The 20523-nt window shown below is 51.6% G+C and overlaps 1 protein-coding gene across 1 annotated transcript in view; it reads left to right on the forward strand.

Annotated features, from left to right (window-relative positions):
* Positions 1–20523, forward strand: part of LOC138453414 (probable ATP-dependent RNA helicase DDX53) — a 2019656-nt gene that overhangs the window by 1700476 nt on the left and 298657 nt on the right. The gene's annotated exons all lie outside the window — the stretch shown is intronic.

The raw sequence follows: 20523 nt of genomic DNA on the forward strand, positions 1-20523 counted from the left end.
TTTCATATGTCGCACATTTTGCCATCCGTTCAAACCATTCTTCAAAAAGTTTACTTGAGATGATTTTCCAATCCTTTATTACAGTTATTTTAGCAGTCATAAGGATGACATCACTCAATTTCCTTTGTTGTATTCCAAGTCTCTCAGTTCCTTCTGTAAAGCTTGGTGAAGCTGGTATTGCTCTTCCCTTCAATCTTCCTTGAACAGAGCTTTCAAATGGATTGTATCCTCCCACATATTCCTCATTTTTGATATATTGAAAGTCAGCGTGTAGCTTGGGAAACTTTTTCCATAGTATCTGGTGCTGTCGAGTCGTGGCCCTCGCCTGTTTCCGTCCTTTCCTCTGCCGTGGTGTTGACGCTGGGATAAGTAGCTCACTGTTAGGAAAGATTTCGTAATTATAGGTAATTTTCCTTCCATGTGGCAACCCCTAAACTTTTTGCTGTTGTTTTTCACCTTGTTCTTGACTTTGGCAGAGAAGTGCAGCCTTCTGCCGCACTCCTCTGGGCTTTCGCTCCTTTCTTACGGGGAAACTGACATGCCCTTAAGACAGTCAGTACCGGGGAACGCTGTTTCCCGTAGTTTCTTTTATCATGTTGCGGCTTTCGTGCAACATGACACAAGAGGGCACTGTAAACTAATTTTCGAGGGGATTGGGTCCTCCGACGTATTCCATATCTATGACATGTAATCACCACAGCTGTGCTGCTTCGGAAACTTTTTCGGCTCCTGCGTCGATGACGTCGATGCGCCGTCGTCGAGGACCTCCTCCGAAGTCCGACGTCATCCGATGTGATAAGTAGGACGCATGACGCCCATAGCCTCAGTTCCGTTTTTTCCGCGAACGTGTTGCTTCGTGTTTCTCGGTTTCAACGCCTCGACTCTTTGGAGTTCTGTTCTTCTCGGTTCTTCGAACCTGTTCGTTTGTGAAAATCCTTCTGAAGATGTCTACTTCGTCTTCAACCCTGCGTCCGGGTTTCAAGAAGTGCGGGGAGTGTGGGTCCAAGATGTCGGTGACGGACTCGCACGACGCCTGCCTCTGGTGCCTCGGGGAGGCCCACGACACGGATGACTGTATCGACTGCCAGTCGCTAACGTCCAAAGCCTTACGCGAACGTAAGAAGAAGTTTTCGGTAGGTCGGGTGTCCAAGCCCCGGAAGTCGAAGTCTGCGGGGCTTTCGACGGATGATTGGAGGAGTGACTCTCCGTGTCATCGTCGGAAGTCTTGTGGGTCTCCTTCTAGGAGTCGGTCTCGCCACTCCTCAGCCTCTTCGAGGCATTCTCGTAAGCGCCGACACCGGTCGTCTTCCAGGTCCTCTTCGGAGGGCTCTGCCCGGCACGTCGCTTACCCCTCCAGCCGTGCGACGCCGGAGGAATGGGCTTCCTTCGGGAAGAAGATGTTGGCGATTCTTGAGTCGCAGGGTACTCAGCCGTCCGCGCCCCCGAGTGGGGTCGGTCGTGTGAGGTCGAGAGACACCGCTCGCAAGAGTGGTCGGCACGAGTCATGGGAGAGTTCCCGTTCGGACAAGGGGACTCGTTCTCGACGTACCTGTTCCAGGTCCCGGTCCTCGACGCGTTCGAGACCGTGTGCACCTGTGAGGTCTTCAAAGAAGGCATCGACGTCTGTGGCGTCGAGGGCGTCGACGGGCTTTCTCGAGGCTCTGGCTCCGAGGAAGTCGTCGATGCCGTCGAGGCTCAGGTGGTCGAGGGACACGCTCGGGGCTCCGGCCTGGAGGGCTGTGTCGACGCCGCCGATTCTGGAGGCGCTGCATCTGACGTCGACGCCGATTTCCTCGACGTCGACGCCGATCCTCTCTGCGCCGATGCCGGTTCTCTCGACGCTGGCGCCGATTCGCTCGACGCCTTTCGTGTCGGAGGTACCCCAGGGCACGGATGGACCCCCTAGGAAGGCTCTGGTTAAGAGCAAGCACTCTCGGATGCCTTCTTTTCGCCACCTGGACTATATTTCAGAGGCGGATGAGGATTCTGATGGCCTGGTTCCTAGTCAGGTTCCGGATGACATTGTCTCGGGCCATAGTCAGTTTGACGAGTTGAGACAGTCACTGCATGATGCCAGTGGACTGGACACCTCTCCGGAGGTGGAGTTTTGTAGGCCTGAGCCTGGCTCTCATGCTGATTCCTCGTACCGGCGCCTTATGGCTAGGGTTTCTGAGTACTTGGGATGGTCTGCTCCCCCAGGGGAGTTTGTGCAGGATGATCTGACAGACATCCTTGATGTTGGTCCCCCAACTGACCCGGTTCTGCCGTTCCATATGGCTTTACAGAGAAGGGTGGCGGCGGCTTGGACTGCTCCGGAGAGTCTCCCGGCGGTGGGCAGATCCTTGTCGCGAAAATACCATCCAGCCAGTGGCGACCCCTGCTACTTGACCAGGCACCCCACTCCGGAGAGTTTGGTGGTGCAGGCGGCCACGGCCCCGGCGAAGCAGGCGTCGTACCCTACCATCCCTCCTGATAGGGACGACAAACGTTTTGATGGCTGGGCGAAGAAAGTGTTTTCTTCTGGTGGTATGGCGCTTCAGGCGGCCAACTCCATTTGTGCCTTGTCACGTTTCACGCAACTCTGTGGAACTGTGTTGCGTTAGCGGCTGAACATGTTCCCGAAGGGGATGAGCGGGATGGTTTCCTTGCTATGATCCAGGATGGTAAGGATGCCATGTGTGAGTCCGTTCAGTCGGGTTTGGACTTAGCTGAATGCGTCAGTAGGTCCATGGCGGCGAGCACCGTGATACGCAGGTTTGCGTGGTTGCGGAAGTCGGGGTTTGCGCCTGATGTGCAGTCCCGGCTCCTCAACATGCCCTTTGATGGTGAACACCTTTTTGGCAGCAAGGCTGACGAGAGCCTTGAGAGGTTGCAGACCTCAAAAGCTGCAGCGAAGTCGTTGGGCGCTGCAGTTCGCCAACCTCCGCCTTTTCGTCCTAGGGGACAGCAGTGGAGGGGTGGTTCCTTTCGCTATTACTCCTCCTTCAGTAAAGCGAGAGGAGCTGGCAGTCAAAGAGGCCAACGCAGAGGTACCAAAGGTGGACGACAGGGTACCCGTGGTGCCAAGGCCGCTCGGGCAGTTGCCTCTTTGCCCTCAGGTAACGCCGCAGCCGCTCCCACTCAGTCGTGAGGCCATGTCCCATGGTTCGCCGGTTGGGGGAAGGCTGGCGCAGCATCTTGTAGAGTGGCAAGCCATTACTTCAGATGTGTGGGTTCTGGAGATCATAACCCACGGCTACTGTCTTCCTTTTCGGCACAGGCCTCGCGACAATCCACCGGGGAACCTCTCTTTGCAGAGTCCGGATCCGCTCCTTGCGCAGGAAATCCAAGCCCTGCTGGAGAAAGGCGCCATAGAACTGGTGCCTGTAGCGGAGAGGAACAAGGGATGGTATTCCCCTTATTTTTTGGTTTCGAAGAAAGACGGGGGATTGAGACCCATCATGGACTTGCGCGGTTTGAACAAACTCCTCAGGAAGGACAAGTTCAAGATGGTTACTCTCTCTCAAGTCCTCCAGGCCCTTCAGCTTCAGGACTGGTTGGTGTCACTCGACCTCAAGGATGCTTACTTCCATGTGCCGATCCATCCCAAGCACAAGAAGTACCTGAGGTTCGCGGTTGGCGACTCGCACTTTCAGTTTCGGGTCCTGCCGTTCGGATTGACCTCCGCCCCGAGGGTTTTCACCAAGCTCATGGTGGTGGTGGCAGCGCATCTCAGGCAAGGGGGGATTCACGTCTACCCCTACCTGGACGATTGGTTGATCAGGGGGAGCTCTCCCGAGCAAGTCCTGGATCATCTGTCGGTCACCTGTCGCTCCCTTCACAGGCTGGGCTTCTCCCTCAATTTAAAGAAGTCCCATTTGACGCCAACACAGCGGCTCCAGTACATCGGAGCAGTGCTCGACACTTCCCTGGGGCAGTGTTTTACTACCCAGGTGAGGGCTCTTCACATTCAGCAGATGGTGCACAAGTTTCAGCATGCCCAGACGCTCCCAGCGTTCGTGTTCTTGAGGTTGCTCGGCCTCATGGCATCCTGCATTTTTCTGGTACCAGAGGCTCGCCTGCGGATGAGATCTTTGCAGTGGGCACTCAAGACGCAATGGTCGCAGTCCTCCGGCAGGATGTCGGACTCGATTAAGGTGCCTTCCTCGGTCGCCTGGGACCTTCTGTGGTGGGCCGTCGAAGGCAACTTGATGAAGGGGGCTCCATTTTGGCTTCCCTGGCCGGAGGTGACGATCATGACGGATGCATCCCTCACGGGATGGGGAGCTCATGCCAACGGGCTGACAGTCAGCGGTCGTTGGTCTCCGTCGGAGTCCAGACTCCATATCAATCTGTTGGAGCTGAGGGCCGTCAGGCTAGCCCTGAAGGCTTTTCTGCCGTCTGTGCGAGGGAAGAATGTCCTGATCCTGACGGACAACACAGTGGCCATGCACTACCTCAACAAAAAGGGGGGGGCAGGGTCACTTCCTCTGTGCAGAGAGGCGATGCAGCTCGAGTTCTGGGCCATCCAGCAGGAAGTTTCGATCTGGCCGGAGCCGAAAACGTGACGGCGGACGCTCTGAGCAGGCAGAGCGCGATCTCTCAAGAGTGGGAGTTGGCTCAGGAGATTCTCCTGGAGATCTTCGCCCTTTGGGGGACCCCTCAAGTGGATCTCTTCGCCTCCAGTGTCAACCGGAAGTGTGAAAGGTTTTGCTCGCGGGAATTTCCTCCAGAAGGAGCCTTAGGAGACGCGTTCGTGGTGGAGTGGTCTTTCCCGCTGCTGTATGCGTTTCCTCCAGTCCCCATCATCCCGCAAGTGCTGCGGAGGTTACGGAAGTTCGGTTCCCGGATGATCCTCATTGCCCCGGCGTGGGCTCTGGGGACGTGGTACCCGGACCTTCTCGACTTATCCATCTGCCCTCCACGTCGTCTTCCCTACCGAGACGATCTGCTCTCACGGGAGGGGGGTCAGGTTCTCCATCCAGAGGTCAGATCCCTCAACCTTCACGCTTGGCTTCTGAAAGGTTGAGGTATAAGGATTGGGACCTCCCTGAGGACGTGATGGAGGTGTTGCTTTCGGCCCGAAGACCGGCAACAAAGTCTCTGTACCGTTGGCGTAAGTTCTGCGACTGGTGCAGGGTTCAGAATGTGGATCCTTTTGCATGCGACATCCCCATGGTTCTGTCCTTTTTACTTTCTTTGGCCCACAGGGGCTTGCAAGTGGGTACCGTTAAGGGTTACCTGGCGGCGCTGTCCATCTTTAAGCGCTCGTTTGAAGAGTGTTCTTACTTTAAAATACCTTTGATTTCACAGTTCCTGAAAGGGCTCACTAATGTGTTCCCTCCGTCACCTTTCCTGGTGCCCGGTTGGGATTTAAACCTGGTTCTTAAGTTTCTTATGGGTGCTCCGTTTGAGCCTTTGCATTCTTGCCCTTTGAGGCTGTTAACTCTGAAAACTGTGTTTTTAGTGGCGGTTACTTCCGCTCGCAGAGTGAGTGAGTTACAGGCACTTTCAGTTAAGCCTCCCTTCACTGTATTTCACAAGGACAGGGTTGTCCTTAGAGTTCGTCCTTCTTTTCTTCCGAAGGTAGTGACGGAATTTCATTTGGCCCAGAAGGTTGTTCTTCCGGCATTCTATCCTCCTCCGCATCCTGGTAAGGAAGAGGAGAGGCTCCATAGGCTTGATCCTAGGAGAGCTTTGAGCTTTTATGTTTCACGCATGTCCCGGGTCAGAGTGGATGATCAACTCTTTATTGGTTACGCTGGAAAGCGTTTGGGGCAAGCTGTGACGAAACAGACTTTGTCTCGCTGGATTATTTTGGCCATCTCGGAGTGCTACCGTTTGGCGGGTAAGGACCCACCGGCTGGCTTGCGGGCCCATTCTACCAGGGGTATGGCTGCATCTACTGCCCTGCAGAGGGGTGTTCCTATTCGCAACATCTGTGATGCAGCCGCCTGGGCTTCAGTACATACATTTGTACGTCACTATTCCCTTGATTCCATCCGAGCACAGGATCTGGCCTTTGGCAAGGCGGTCCTTTGCTCTGCTATTTGATTGGCTATTCTACATTTTGATTCTAAATTCTTTCCCTCCTCCTTGCTTTGGTACTGCTTTGGGAGTCTGTCATAGATATGGAATACATCGGAGGACCCAATCCCCTCGAAGAACAAGTTACTTTCTTACCTGGTAACGTTCTTTCGATGGGATGGTCCGACGACGTATTCCATATCGCTCCCACCCTGCCTTCCCCGCTGCAGAATTTCTTTTGCGATTGCAGCTTACGTTCCGCAAGGCTTTGTGTCTGACTGGCAGTTGACTTATGTCACACGTTCTGGGGGAAAAAAACTACAACTGAGGCTATGGGCGTCGTGCGTCCTACTTATCACATCGGATGACGTCGGACGTCGGAGGAGGTCCTCGACGACGGCGCATCGACGCAGGACGCAGACGCCGAAAAAGTTTCCGAAGCAGCACAGCTGTGGTGATTACATGTCATAGATATGGAATACGTCGTCGGACCATCCCATCGAAAGAACGTTACCAGGTAAGAAAGTAACTTGTTCTACAGCTCTCTTGGGTCTCTAGCCTTCTACAGGCCCTAGATACTCGTTTAGGGTTGTATCTGATCGGTGCAAGTGATTCAGGGACGGGAATGGTGACAGCGATCGTTTCTTGTGTTTTGAGCTCCTTTTGGCGTTCTAAGCGCGTTTCTCGCGCTTAACCCAAAATGGTGGCCTGGCTCCCAAAATGGCCAGACCACGAGGCTCCTTTGTCCTGTCTGCTGACCGTCTTGCTCCCTTCACCTTCCCCAGGTCGAGCCGACCCGGGGCCTTCCTTATTTGGGCATGTACTTTCCCGCGAAACACGGATGCTTTCGCGGGCTTCTACATGTCTTGTGTGTGCCTCCAGGATGTGGGCTGGGATGTCTGGTCCCAATACACATCCTGGGTGCCAGAGAGTCTAGGGTGGTGTGAATGCCTGGGACCACCATGGTCCATGATTGGTCCACGAATGGTGTGAGTGTTGATGAGCGGATCTCCCATTGGGTCCCCTCCGTTTTAGCGCGAAGGGAACTGTGGATAAGAGGGGGCTGGAAACACCACTACCATGTCGATCTCCTGAGTTCTCACGAACGAAGGAATACAGGAGCCAAGTATCCTGCAACCAAGAGGCTGGACCGAGGAATCGCTGGTGACCCGCTGAAGGACTTTTCCTCTGCACTGCTGTCGCCTTGTGAAACCCTTTTCACCTTTGATCGAACCAGAAGGCCTGTACTGGTACTTCGACCCTTGGAATAGCAGGAACAGCTATTCTCGGCATCTTCACCATCTCCTGCCAGTAAGCCTTCGGAAGCGTCTCTGGGCCATCCAGCTGACTGACCAGCTTACACGGGAGTCTTGCTCTGTAACCGCCGCCAGGTTGTGTAGTATTTCGAGTCCTTGTCACTCTCACACGCTTCGTACACTTGGCGTTCCCAGGTCTGAAGTGAGTAGTGTACATTTGGCTCAGATACACACGGCCGCTCCATTGCCCTGCTGTGGTAACAAACTGTGCGGGTTTCTTCGATTGGGACGTCTTTTTACTCAACACGACGACGAGGCGTTCCCTGCTCTTCTGAACCTGCCAGCTACTGAAACGGACGCGGAGAAGCCTGGGCCTGCTTGCATCAGGGACCGGTGAGTAGCATAGCTAGGATCTGGTCGCCCTCCTGCAGGAGCCCATTGCTTTTCCCCGCTGTGTCAAACAGCACCCTTTTTCGTACTCTCACTCTGCTTCTGCCCACTGTGGAGGCTGCGCTTGAGTCACGGAACTTGTTCTTCTTCTTTTGTGCTCTAAACTGAACTGCCTGATTTCCCTCAAAGAGCTTCTCCTTTTGCACGTTGGCACCAGCGCGTGCAGGTACTTTTGAGCACAAGGCTCCACTCTTCGCAGGGCTCGGACTTCCATCTAGTTAGGTGCCTCTGAAGGTGAACTGGGTCTAAGCATTATTTCGCACTGCCTGTCTTCCTTCCCTTTTAGGTGGACTACCCATTTCGTGCATCTAACGCTTGAGACTGTCGTATTTGTATATATATTGTGTTGATATGGTATGTGTTGGTTTACTATCGTTATATTGTGATTTTCTCGCTACGGTCATTGTTTTAAAGGCCTTGAAATAAATGTGTATATATTTTTAATATAACAACTGTTTGGAGTAGTTTGTAAGTGATCTTGCTTTGTGTGCTCATTGCGGGCTTTCAGTCACCCTCACCCCTCTTGATACCTAGTCTTGACCGCCACGATCACTACCTTGATTGGTCTGGCTCGTCCAGAGGTTACCCTGTTCCAAGTAATTAGGTTGGCCTTCTGAACTTCTGCGCCACCAGGACAGAGTTCAGAAATCCGTCTTAACACTCACGCAGAACCCGTTGCCTCAGTTCAGTTTTTCTGCATTCTCCGCACTCATCACCTCAGCGATTTCTCACTGTGTATTTTCTTCTAAGTTCATCACATGACCAGATCTCATCATTTGTCCTCTCACAAGAAGACGAAAAAACAATGCAATAGATCGCAGCGGTCGTCTTCGTCGGGCTCCTCTCCTGACAGACGAGTTAATTTCCCAAGCAAGTCAGCATCTTCTGTTTAATGGGAAACGGTCCATGTCCAAATGCCAGAGGTTTTTCCAAAAGGTGGCCCAGATGCCCCTCTGAAAGAGCCCAAGAAAGCTTCAGAGCCCACTGCGCCTGGAAATACCCAGCAAGGTTTCTACTGAGACCACTACTCGCGTGCCAAAGACCCCGAGCAGTAAGTCTCCTGGACATCCGTCGAAGGAGTCTTTGTCTCGACAGAAGCAAAAATGGAAACCTTCCTTCTAGGACTGGCACTTTGACGCCTTTTAAGCCATTGACACTGTAAGGGAGGCCTGGTATCAACAGTAAGACACACAAGTTACCACAGTTCAAGGGTGTTTATTGAACTTAAAAAAGAGTTTGAAAAACGCCTGGCTAATCCTAAATCTACAGATGGGAGCAGGCTACAACCATCAAATAATAACGCTGTCCTAGTAGTGTCTTGTCAATAAACAAAAAGGGCCTATACTAATAAACCGATTGCCAATCCTTACCTCTAAATACAAATAGTGTGGGAAACAATGTTACGAAAAAGAAAAGTGTTCACAAAATGATATATCAGGACGTTGGCCTCCATTTCCCACGTTTTCAGCACGGGGAAAAGGCGATACCCTCGAGCTTAGCTCAGTCTCTGGTTTCTCTAGCACGAGGATACAGTTCAATCATTAGCATCAGGGCCTTTCGTGCCCAAGTCTGTCTTTTAAAGTCTCTTCATTCAGAGGGCCTGGTGCGACAATGTTATTTTCCTTTTTCGAGTACTAAATTTCTTAGGTGATTCACTATTCACCTTGGATCTTCCTCAGACGGACTCAGATCCTCTCAACACACTGTGCGTCCAATTTCTCATAGGATATTCTTTCTCGGGCGATTCGTGGTTCACCCTGGATCGCCTCAGCTGGGCTCAGATCTCGGATCCCCCTCAGCCGGGCTCAGATCTCGGATCCCCCTCAGCCGGGCTCAGATCTCGGATCCCCCTCAGCCGGGCTCAGATCTCGGATCCCCCTCAGCCGGGCTCAGATCTCGGATCCCCCTCAGCCAGGCTCATATCTCGGATCCCCCTCAGCCGGGCTCGGATCCCCCTCAGCCGGGCTCGGATCTCGGCTCCCCCCTCAGCTGGGCTCGGATCTCGGCTCCCCCCTCAGCTGGGCTCGGATCTCGGCTCCCCCCTCAGCTGGGCTCGGATCTCGGATATCCCCCCTCAGCTGGGCTCGGATCTCGGATATCCCCCCCTCAGCTGGGCTCGGATCTTGGATATCCCCCCTCAGCTGGGCTCGGATCTTGGATATCCCCCCTCAGCTGGGCTCGGATCTTGGATATCCCCCCTCAGCTGGGCTCGGATCTTGGATCTCCCCCCTCAGCTGGGCTCGGATCTTGGATCTCCCCCCTCAGCTGGGCTTGGATTTTGGATCTCCCCCCTCAGCTGGGCTTGGATCTTGGATCTCCCCCCTCAGCTGGGCTCGGATCCCCCCCCTCAGCTGGGCTCGGATCCCCCCCCTCAGCTGGGCTCGGATCTTGGATCCCCCCCTCAGCTGGGCTCGGATCTTGGATCCCCCCCTCAGCTGGGCTCAGATCTTGGATCCCCTTCAGACCCCTCACCCAGGTGATCCTTCCACACTGGTCCACCCCCCCTCAACCCCCCCAGGAACTGGATTCCAAAAGCAATAGCTGTCTCCTAGCCACCTGAATGACAGATCCCTGGGGACTAGCGGGTGAGACTCCTTCAGGTTTCTCACAACACCCTCGACGCCTTCCGCGCCTTTCAAAATTTCAAAACCTTTGCTCGAAGGTCGGTCTGTTCAGCCTTTGCCAAAGGCTGATTTCTGTATGATCATGGGGTCCATTTTTGAAGAGGAGGAAGATGATGATGTACCTTTTGGTTTTGAATATGTTAGGCCCAATGTGCCTCAGTCCAGACTGTAAAATCCGGTGGATGCTCCAAAAGAGGCTAGTGGCTTACACACCTCACCAGAAACTCATTTTGCCAATCCTGATGCTTCAGGTCCCTCTGACCCCCTCATACAGAGCAATGATGGGAAAGGTCACTGAATATCTGGGATGGGGAAAGCCAGTAATCCTGGAAAAGGTTGATCTGATATCCTTGATAGCGGATCTCCACGAGAGTCAGTATTACCCATCCACACTACTTTTAAGAAATAGTGTTTGAAAACTGGCTAAAACCAGATACTGCACCGGCAGGCAACACAAATTTACCAAGAAATACAGGGCTGCCCCAATAGACGAACATTTCCTGTCTAAACAACCCACTCCTGATAGTTTGGTGGTCCAAGCAGCAACATCAACTTAGAAGGCTGCAGCTTATCCGACTACACCCCCCCCCCCTGATTGACACCTTAGGAAAGAGGTTATTTTCTACAGGCAGCATGGCCCTAAAGTACATAAATGCAATGTGTGCCCTGGCCAAACATACTCGCACTCCGTGGGATGTAATAGTTTTGGCCGTAGACCATGTCCCTGAAGGGGAGGAGCGAAAGGGTTTTCTTAATCTGGTGCAAGACAGCAAGGATGCCATGTGTCAATCTCTCCAATCTGGTCTGGATTCTGCCGAATGTTAGCAGGGCTATGGCAGTGAATACCGTCGCCAGGAGGTTTGCTTGGCTAAGGAAGTCTGGGTTTGCACCTCACGTTCAGTCACGTTTATTGGCCATGCCATTTGATGGCTCCCAGCTTTTCGGCTCAAAGGCCAATGGGAGCATAGAAAAATTACAGGCATCCACAGCTGTAGCGAAGTCACTCGGAGCAGCGATAATGCTGTGTTATTTATATAGCGCCTTAATCCAAAGTGATACGCCAACCTAATCAGTCTACTGGGTCTTCCCATGAATTCAGCAGCTGGCCTTTTCGTTTCTATCCCTCAATTGCAGGGAGAGGGGCCAGTTTGCACAAATGTGCCAAAGAAGATTTCCCTGTGGTTCAAGAGGACGAGGTGGGAAATCTACTCTCTCAGCCTCTGCTTCTTTGCCCTCAGCTTCAGCAACAACCCCAAAACTCATTTGAGTCCCTGATTCACAGGACTGTGGTGGGGGACAGGCTAACTCAGCACCTGGAGAGTTGTCAGTGAATAACCTCTGATGCTTGGGCACTGCAGACAGTGGTCCATGGCTACTGCCTCCCCCTTTTAAGAAGACTTCAAGATTGTCCTCTGGGAGGCCAATCCTTGACAGTTCTGGATCTGCTCCTCCTACAGGAGATCTTTAACCCGTTGGAGAAAGGTGCCATAGAGTACCTGCAGCGGAGAGTAATCATGGTTGGCACTCTGCCTGTTTAATCCCCAAGAAGGATGGAGGACTGCGACCCATCTTGGACTCTAAGTGCTTGAACAAGTTCCTCAGGAAGGACAAGTTCAAGATGGTAACTCTTTTGCAGATCCTTTAAGCCCTTTCGACTCCAGGATTGGTTGATGTAATTGGACCTTCAGCATGCTTACTTTAATGTGCCTATTCATCACAAACACACAGTACCTGAGGTTGGCAGTTCTCCTTATCATGTTCGGGTTCTGCCATTCAGGCTCAGCTCTCCCCCAAGGGTCTTCACCAAGCTCATGGCGGTGCTAGCAGCGAGTCTAAGGAGGAAGGGGGATTCACATCTACCCCATTCTAGACGATTGGCTGATCAGAGCTTGTTCTCACGAACAAGCTCAGTACCATCTCAGTCACACTTGCCACCTGCTCCACAGGTTGGGCTTCTCCCTGAATTTCAAGATGTCTCTCCTGACACCATCACAAATGGTTTCTGGCTTGCCCATATGAAATCTTATTGGGAAAGGTGTCTAGAAATCTTCAAATGTATTGTGATAAAAAATGTTTTGCCTGGGAACAGTCTTAAATCGAGCCATGTGATACAACCCATCCTCGGTCATCTGTCTGGCCTGTCTGCTCTGATAGTGTCAGTCTTCCTGTTGCTTAAGGCCACTGAATCCCACTAACTCAACATCCACCCATCTTGGACAATTCCTTACCCTAATATATTTCTTGAGTGTGCCTTGTTCCATTTAATCTTGTACCCGGAAAGCTATTCAAACTATCATTTTCATGCAGTCAAGGTGCGATATCTGTGACTTCTGACAATTTGACAATTGCTTTATAGGCTGCCAGGGATTTTAGGGTACTTGCAAAGAAAAGTGGGAAGAGTGGACATATATTTTGGGTTCCAGTCAAATACGTTGTTGAAAAATTTGAATAAGATTGAAACCAGACACCCTTCCAGTTTCTTGTAATACTTGAGCGTAATCTTTCTGGCTACTAAGTCCTGTGGGAAACACAAAAAGGGGACTGGTGCTGGAGTTGGTACTTGTTTGGTTTTTGATTTGTAACCTTGTTGTATCAACATATAATCACAAATTATTCATTACACTAGTATTCGTATCCAAAAAATATCATATAGACCACTGGAATGTATCAAATAGGTCTTACATTTTTATTTATTACATTTTTAAAACAGAAATTTTGATTTTAACTCTGTGAGAAACGTCAACATAACTAATACATTTAAAACCTACTCGTAGGTAGGGGGCATCATTACAGTTAAAAGATAGTGATGTTAAAGAAAGCAAGAAAAAGAAGACCAAACGGACCCAAAGCTGTAGGTGGGTGATTCAAAAACTAAAACAAAGAACATGTTCTAAACATTTCATAAAATGGTGATTCAAAAATTGATTTATCAAAAATATGAGTGTTTTGTTCATTGCGAAACACCTTCTTAAATTATACAGGGAGAACAACAATTATGACCAGCTTTGCAAATTAATCAAATAATTTTGCCTCTGGGGACATAAAATGAAACCATAATGGTGAATCAGATATTTCGTTTTTGTTTCAGCTAATGGAAGCTTAATTACTTCTACTTTTCAAAGATTGCCCTTTCTAGGTTTCAGAGGGAATTTTGACAACCTGAAAAGGGACACCAATGGGTCTGCCTACCCATTGGGTGTTGGTCACTTGGATGAAATTTTGGAGGACCCCCAATTCAAGTCAAGTTTCAGTGGCGTGCAGTGGTTCAGAGCCGCCACCTTCAGGGCATGGCTACAGAGATCCTGTGGATATATATATATATATATATATATAAGTGAATCATGGCAAAAAAGTAGGGATGGGGTTACGGCAAAAAAACAATAATGGACTCCATGGATGGAACTTACCATGGAGAAGAAATACTCAATTTCTCATGGACTGGAAATCTTGAGCACTCGATCTGCGGTACGAGGCCCGGAAAACCATAGCTGGACAACTGTAATGAACTGCGTGTGGGCGGCCAATGGCTGTGCGCAGTTCGGGGGTGGTGAGGTCCACTGGTAATACTCTAAACAGGGGGCAAAAAGAGGGATAAGTGCCTCTGTATGGTGGCCCACCGTGGGGGAGTTGTGAAATTAGCCTGGTGGTAATGAAAGGAGGTCTAACTCTGCTAGGACACAGGTGGAAGCGTCTTACCCATCAATCTTGTCGTCGGAAAACCCGTCCGTGGCAGGTTGGATGGAGCTTGCGTGTGGCAGGTTCTGGAACAAGAAGAAATGGGGAGGAGTACCCATCGGGGTGAATAGTACTCCGCCTGTGCTCGTACAGAGTCGAAAAGGAGGAGATGACGCTTACTGCTGGGCGTGAGTGGACCACGGTACCGTTGTCTATTGAGATCGTCTATGGTGGCTCAATGCTGTAAGGCCCGGTCATGTCTTTGATTGGGCTGCGCTGCAGCATTTAAGCAATCTATCTATGTAGAGAAACCGAGGGAGAAGTTCCCTTTCGCTTCTGCTGTTGGTGTGCGGCGCACAAACTTTACTATGGGAACCAGTACCTCGAGCCACATGTGGTTGGGCAGGAGGATGCGGGACGGGTCAGGTGGTGGATGTGTCTATGGGCAACCCTCAAGGGGCTGATGAAATGTCAGGCAACTAGTGAGTATCGGCATACAGCTGTACACAGAGCGGATATCTGTGCACTGAACGTCAAAGTGGCTCCTAAGAGCCCTTGGGGAAAGTTTGCTAAATTGTAATGGATGGGAGATCTGAATGCATCTATCCATTAGTGTGGCGCAGGGGAGGGAATGGTGTCCCTCGTATGTAAAATTAATAGGAGGTGCTAGCCTGGCGGCCATATCGTAATGATGTGAGATGCGAGCTGGGTGCCCTCGATAGTCCCTACCTCTAATTAAAAATGGAAATTCAGTGGGACATGACGATTGCTTGAATCTCAGAGAATCATCGCAACTGTAGTGACAGAGTCCCATGGGAGAGTAAAGACTGGTAACATGTCAAGGCGACACTTGATACAAGGAAAGACCCCACATGTTGGAAGCAGGGGGCAGTTTTTGCAACAGATTCTGGATCTGTGCTCAGATATCTGGGTGTTAACGCTTCTCATCATTTGACCCACATAACGCAGACCGCAGGGGCATTGTATGCCGTAAACCACCTGGTTGGACTATCAGTTTGTCATGTCTTAGAGGGTCCAAGTTTTAGTGCCAATTTGAAAAGTTTGTGTTTTTATGGTGAATTTACAGGTCACGCAGACCCCACACGGGTAGTGTGTTACGCTCACCTGGCTTCCACGGGGGTGTTGGGGCGTGGTTGGAGCTCTTCATCGAACTGGCTCCTCAAAATCACCTTCCCCTTGTCAGAATGGTTGGACCTGCGGCTCTGGAGTTGGGTGTTGCCCCTGCGTGAAGAGGAGAGGCAATCAATATGGAGTGGGGGTATTGTGACTTCCCCCAGCCCTTTCGTGCCAGAATACGGTGGGCAAGTACTTTCCCATAGACGCTCATCTGTAATTTCGTGCTGAACAGCTATCCGGCCTGCTTTCCTTAGCAGGGGCGCGTTGAATGAACCAAGTTACTTCACTGGTCCGTGAGGGTGTTGATCCAGACCAGCTACGACCGATCTACGTATAAGGTAAGTCTTTAGTATGATTATAGTTCGATTAGAGTGTTTGTATTCCATCTTAAAAGTAATTCTTGCAAAGTCTTATTCCCATTTCCATAGGTACGGGAGGAGAATCAGGATCGAAGAGGATCCGGGAGACCCGAGAGGCTGATGGAGTTCCAACAATGACAGGTAAGATGGTCTTTATAAGGGAGCTTTAGTCTCTTGTATTATGCGGCCATGCGAATACATACGAGTCCTAACCTATTTCTTCTTGTTTCCTGATAGGTGTCTGCCAACGACACAGAATGGTGTCCTGTTCCTCTCTGAAGATTGCAGGAGGAAGTCTCCGACCGTGATGGAATGGAGGCAGGAAGAAGAACCGACACAGACCACAATGAGTTGCAGGCGAGAGGCGCGCTCCGCGGTGTAGTGACTGGAGCGTTCAGCGGTCTAGCGGCTGCAACTGGTAAAATATGCGCTCAGCGATGTTGAGGCTGGTAAAAGGCAGGATGCGCGTCCAGAGATGGAGCGACTGTCGGCAGGTAAGAAGTGCGCTGCGCTCAGTGATGTTGTCATGACCCTCGCCCAAAACCCCCTCTGGCAAACCCATTGGCCAAGTGGAGTCAGGACTCGGGACTCTAGAACGTGGCATCCTTTTCCAAAACTCTCTTGGGGCCACTCCTGGCACCTATGGCACCAGGCTCATACACCATGAAAAACATGTGCTTGGTAACTACTTAATGTGTTGTCAGCCAACATGGAGGCCTCCCACATAGCTTGGTTCCAAGGAACCAAGCTATGCGGTCTAGTGTTTTAGGTGTGGTAGCCTAGGGACTACTTTACCTGGGCTATTTTGTTGGGGCTATTTAAACCACACCCGAGCAAGACAACACGCTTTGCGTTACTTTGCAGCTTGCAACGTGACGCTCACCGTGTCCAGCTATTCCCTCGAACCTCGGAGAAGCAGAACCTGCAAGGAGACAAAAGGAACATCATTAGCAGCAACATCTTACCTGCAGTTTTCCTCTTTAGCCACTCGCAGCTACTGAGAACAGCTTCCTCGAATCTGCACTTGTCCCGGCACGAACGACCTTAAAGAGGAAGATGGAGGCAACATTAAAGAAAGCAGTAGAGACATTTGCAAGTTACGAACTGCCCAAAAGGCTTACCTGGCTGGTTGCCTCTCGGCTGGCACCACTCCAGACATTCCACTCGTGCTGAAGAACACCGCGACCTTCAAGGAAGGAAAACACAGGTTAGCAAAGGCAAGACTTCGCAGCGCTGCGCATAGCGCTTACTTAACCCATCATAGTGCTCTTAATACGCCATCATTTACCAGCGGGGCTCAACCAAGCCAGTTCGCCGCGCTGAAGCTCCACATATCTAAGGGAGAAAAGAGACATTTTAAACAAAGAAAGGCAAGCAGGATAGCAACAAAACTAAAGAACAGCAATAAGACCTACCTGAACAATATCAAACGGGCAGGCGTCAGTGAAGTAACCGGACCGCACACTCCCATGATAGCCAACGCGCCCCTGCAGAGAAGGCAGGACGGAGAGCACGCCTAACTCTACCACAAGGTGAGGAGAGAGGGCCCCAGAGGGGCTGAAATCATACGGGGGTGGACGGAAGATACTTACCCCAGTCGGTCAGTCTTGAACAGTCCTCCTGTATTTTCAGGCAGAACCTTCCCCGCAGACCACATCTGGGCAAAGCTGAGAAGCATACCAGCGGGTAACCCGGCTCGGTGGTGTCCCTGTGGATACCAGGTGAGCGTAACAGATGTTGAGGCTGGTAAAAGGCAGGATGCGCGTCCGGAGATGGAGCAGCTCTGAGCAGGTAAAATGTGCGCTGCGCTCAGCGATGTAGCTGAAGTGAAGATGCGCGCAGAGATGGGCGGAAGACTGCAGGTAAGGAACATCCTCAGGAGAGTCTTCAGGATGAGGCTGAGAAAATTCAGAGAGGCACCAGTGAGTACATAGGAGAGCGTTATGCTGCTTTGAAGCAGAATAGCGCGAAGCAATGGCACGTGGATGGGCTGGCCTTATATAGGCTGTTTCAGGTCCCTCCCATTAGCTGCGCCTACCAACTCCACCTTGCCCTTCTTTGGGCCTGTAGCATGTGCCTTCAAGTTCTGATCCATGGCCACGCCCGGCCCAGCTGCACACGCCCTGGGCCTAGAGTGTGTAGAGCACACTTTAAGATGAGCCTGGCGCCAGAGGCGCCTGGACTGGGTCCAATGAGACCCCGGGGGTGAGGAAAGACTGTCCCCATGACTAGTGGCCATGACATAGTGGCCTTTGATGTTACGTAAATTCCAGAGGCCTGTTCTTGGGGCCTCCTTAATGTACTGTGAATGGACCAAATGTTCCTGTATATGACACATGCTAACGTTCATGTTTCTCAGGTGTGGGGGTCTCATGGGTTAAGTAGTGCTTCCCTATCCGTAAATTAGGCTCTTTTGATGGAATTGGCCAATAGTTTTTTTGGGTACCCCTGGTGTCGGAGCCTGTTGTCTAGAGAGGAGGCATGTTCATAGAAGTCATCCAGGGCTGTACAATTCCTGCACAATCTCAGGAATTGTCAATATGGTGAATTTTGTTTGACATGTGTGGGATGGTTACTGGAGAAATGGAGGAGGGTATTTCGGTCTGTAGGTTTCCGATATAAACTACAATGTAGTTTGCCATCCTGTTGGCTGATCGTCCAAAAAGTGAATGGTTTGATTGTCATGCTCCATTGTGAATTGGATATCGTTGTTACATGTGTTAAGCCACATAAAGTAGGCGTTTAGATCTTCTTCACTGCCTTCCCAGATGCAAATGATGTCATCAATATACCTACGCCAACATTTCACATGCAGCAGCCAGTGGTTCTGTACAGTAAGAAGGTGGTTCTTCTCATATGCTGCCATGTAAAGGATGGCCAGACTGGGTGCAAACGCTGCCCTCATGGCAGTTCCTTTTGTCTGGAGGTAAAATCTTCTCGCTGCCCCCACCGGAGCACCTCAAGGCCTTCATTTGACAGAAATCCAAGAAGCGGGTAAATCCTATCTCCGCTCCACATCAGCACAGAGACTCTTTCCCAGGATGTTCTTTGGCTGAGAGGGGTCCTAGAGACTTAAGTTGCAGTGGCGTGCGTGAGGCCCCTTGGGCTACCATTACTTGTACAGAGGGGTTGTTGGACTCTACCAGTTAAGTCCTCCTACCAGACACCAGTCTGAGATGCTGTAAAGCTCTAATACCAGGTCTACACCAGATGGGGGTGCCTGTACGTGATAAGAATACCAGGCCTACTGGGGCGTGGCCAACTGTGAGATGAGTAGGACGTTGGCCTCCTTGGCTCCTGCAACTGCGGCAAAAATCCTGTATTAAACGCCTATATTTCCACTGCTGCAGACCCTCTAATCACACCAGCTGAGAGGTAGCATCTTGGGGCACAAACGGTGCCCACGCTGGCCAAAAATGCTCCAGTGCGGAGTAGTTAGAGGCATGTGAAGAACGGAGTGGGTCGCCGACTTGCAAACACCAAAGATGGTGACCTGAGCGAGGGAGAGGTGAGCGCCGTAAACGGAGACCTGTGCGGCGCTGTGGGGGGTAATCGGACCATCATCCCGAATGCTGTCTGCTGCAGTGAGGGGATACTACACGGGAGGCTGCGGACAACTCCTAGCCCCCAGCCAGCCTTCGCAGGACCCCATCGGCCGCAGCAGAGAGGTGTGCGCCAGCCCGTGGCCCTGCGTGTGGAATGGGGCGGCCCACGTTCCGAGGAGTGTGGTGCCCCGGAGGAGGTGCTGTGCCGGCGGGCAGAGGGGGCTTTACCCTGTGGGGCCATCTGGGCAGAGACACGCCGTGAAGCGGGAGATCGCCTGGAGCTGAGATCAGAGCAAGGGAGGAGCAGCACAACAGCAGCCGGTACGGCCGCACTGGTGAGCGCCCTTCCAGCTGCCCCGTGTGGCACCCCACTGTGGCCCCCCACACATGCTGCCCTTCCAACCTGAAGGGAGCCCTGTGCTGTTCCGTGTTTTGCTGCCCAGGCACAAACCGCACAGGTTAAGGGGCCCGGAGGCCCGCCAAACACCGGGACCTCCCTCCCATTGTAAACTTATTCAGCTAAATAAACGCTGTAACCGCCTGGCAGGGGCAGTGTGCCTGCAGCGCACAGTGAGGGGCAGGGGGGCCTGCAGGGGCCCACGGCTCCAATGGAGGGGGCGGACATTCCCCCGCGGACAGCATTGTGCAAATAAAAGCGGCGGCTGCAGACCCACGCTCAGGTCTGCAGCGCAGGGACCGCAGCCCAGACCATAGATGAGCCGGCTGGCCGGCAGCACAACAACAGGACCCGGAAAACCTGCACAACACAGAGTTCAGCCCCCAGATGTGGTGTCATGATCACCGCCGAAACTCCCAATTGCCATTCCAAGAAAACCTGGTCCAGAGCATATCATTCCTGGATTAAGGGCAGACTCAATAATGATTAAGCAAGCGAGGAGTCACTTCCTGTCCTCCTAACATGGCCGCCTCCTAATTCCCAGAGGTTACAGTGTAGGTCTAGTCATCTCCACTCTTTCCCTATTTAAGCCCCACCCCTCGAGTGCTCCGCGTCTTTTCTGCCTCGGCAGTTAACGCTTATCACAGTCCGCTCTGTCAGGAAATTCGCAGCTATATTCTTTCCACAGTTCCACAGTATCCAGGTCCTTGTGTTTTTCCTGTTCTTGTTAGTTTAATTCAGGTGTCCTAGTGAAATTTCAGTTCCCAGTGTTTGTCAGGAGTTCTGTCAGTCAGCTGTTTCCTGTCATCGTTCCCACGGCATTTCTCCAGGTGGTCGGTGAAGTGCGTAGCAGCATACGGAGCTAATTTCAGTCATGGCACTTATTTTCACAGCAAGTATATTCGTACATTTGGCAGCCCAGCAAAACTGTTTACGCTCTGAGGGGGTTATGTAACAGTCTGGTGGAATGTTAGTACGTGTGCGCAAACATTACAGAGTAGTCTTGTAGCTCTGTTTGTTGAACATGCATTAAGCGCTCTCAACCAGATTCCTGAAACTTCTCTCAGAAGAATT

Source organism: Ambystoma mexicanum, chromosome 4p, assembly GCF_040938575.1.
Source record: "Ambystoma mexicanum isolate Mex_15411 chromosome 4p, UKY_AmexF1_1, whole genome shotgun sequence".
NCBI classification, from domain to species: Eukaryota; Metazoa; Chordata; class Amphibia; order Caudata; family Ambystomatidae; genus Ambystoma; species Ambystoma mexicanum.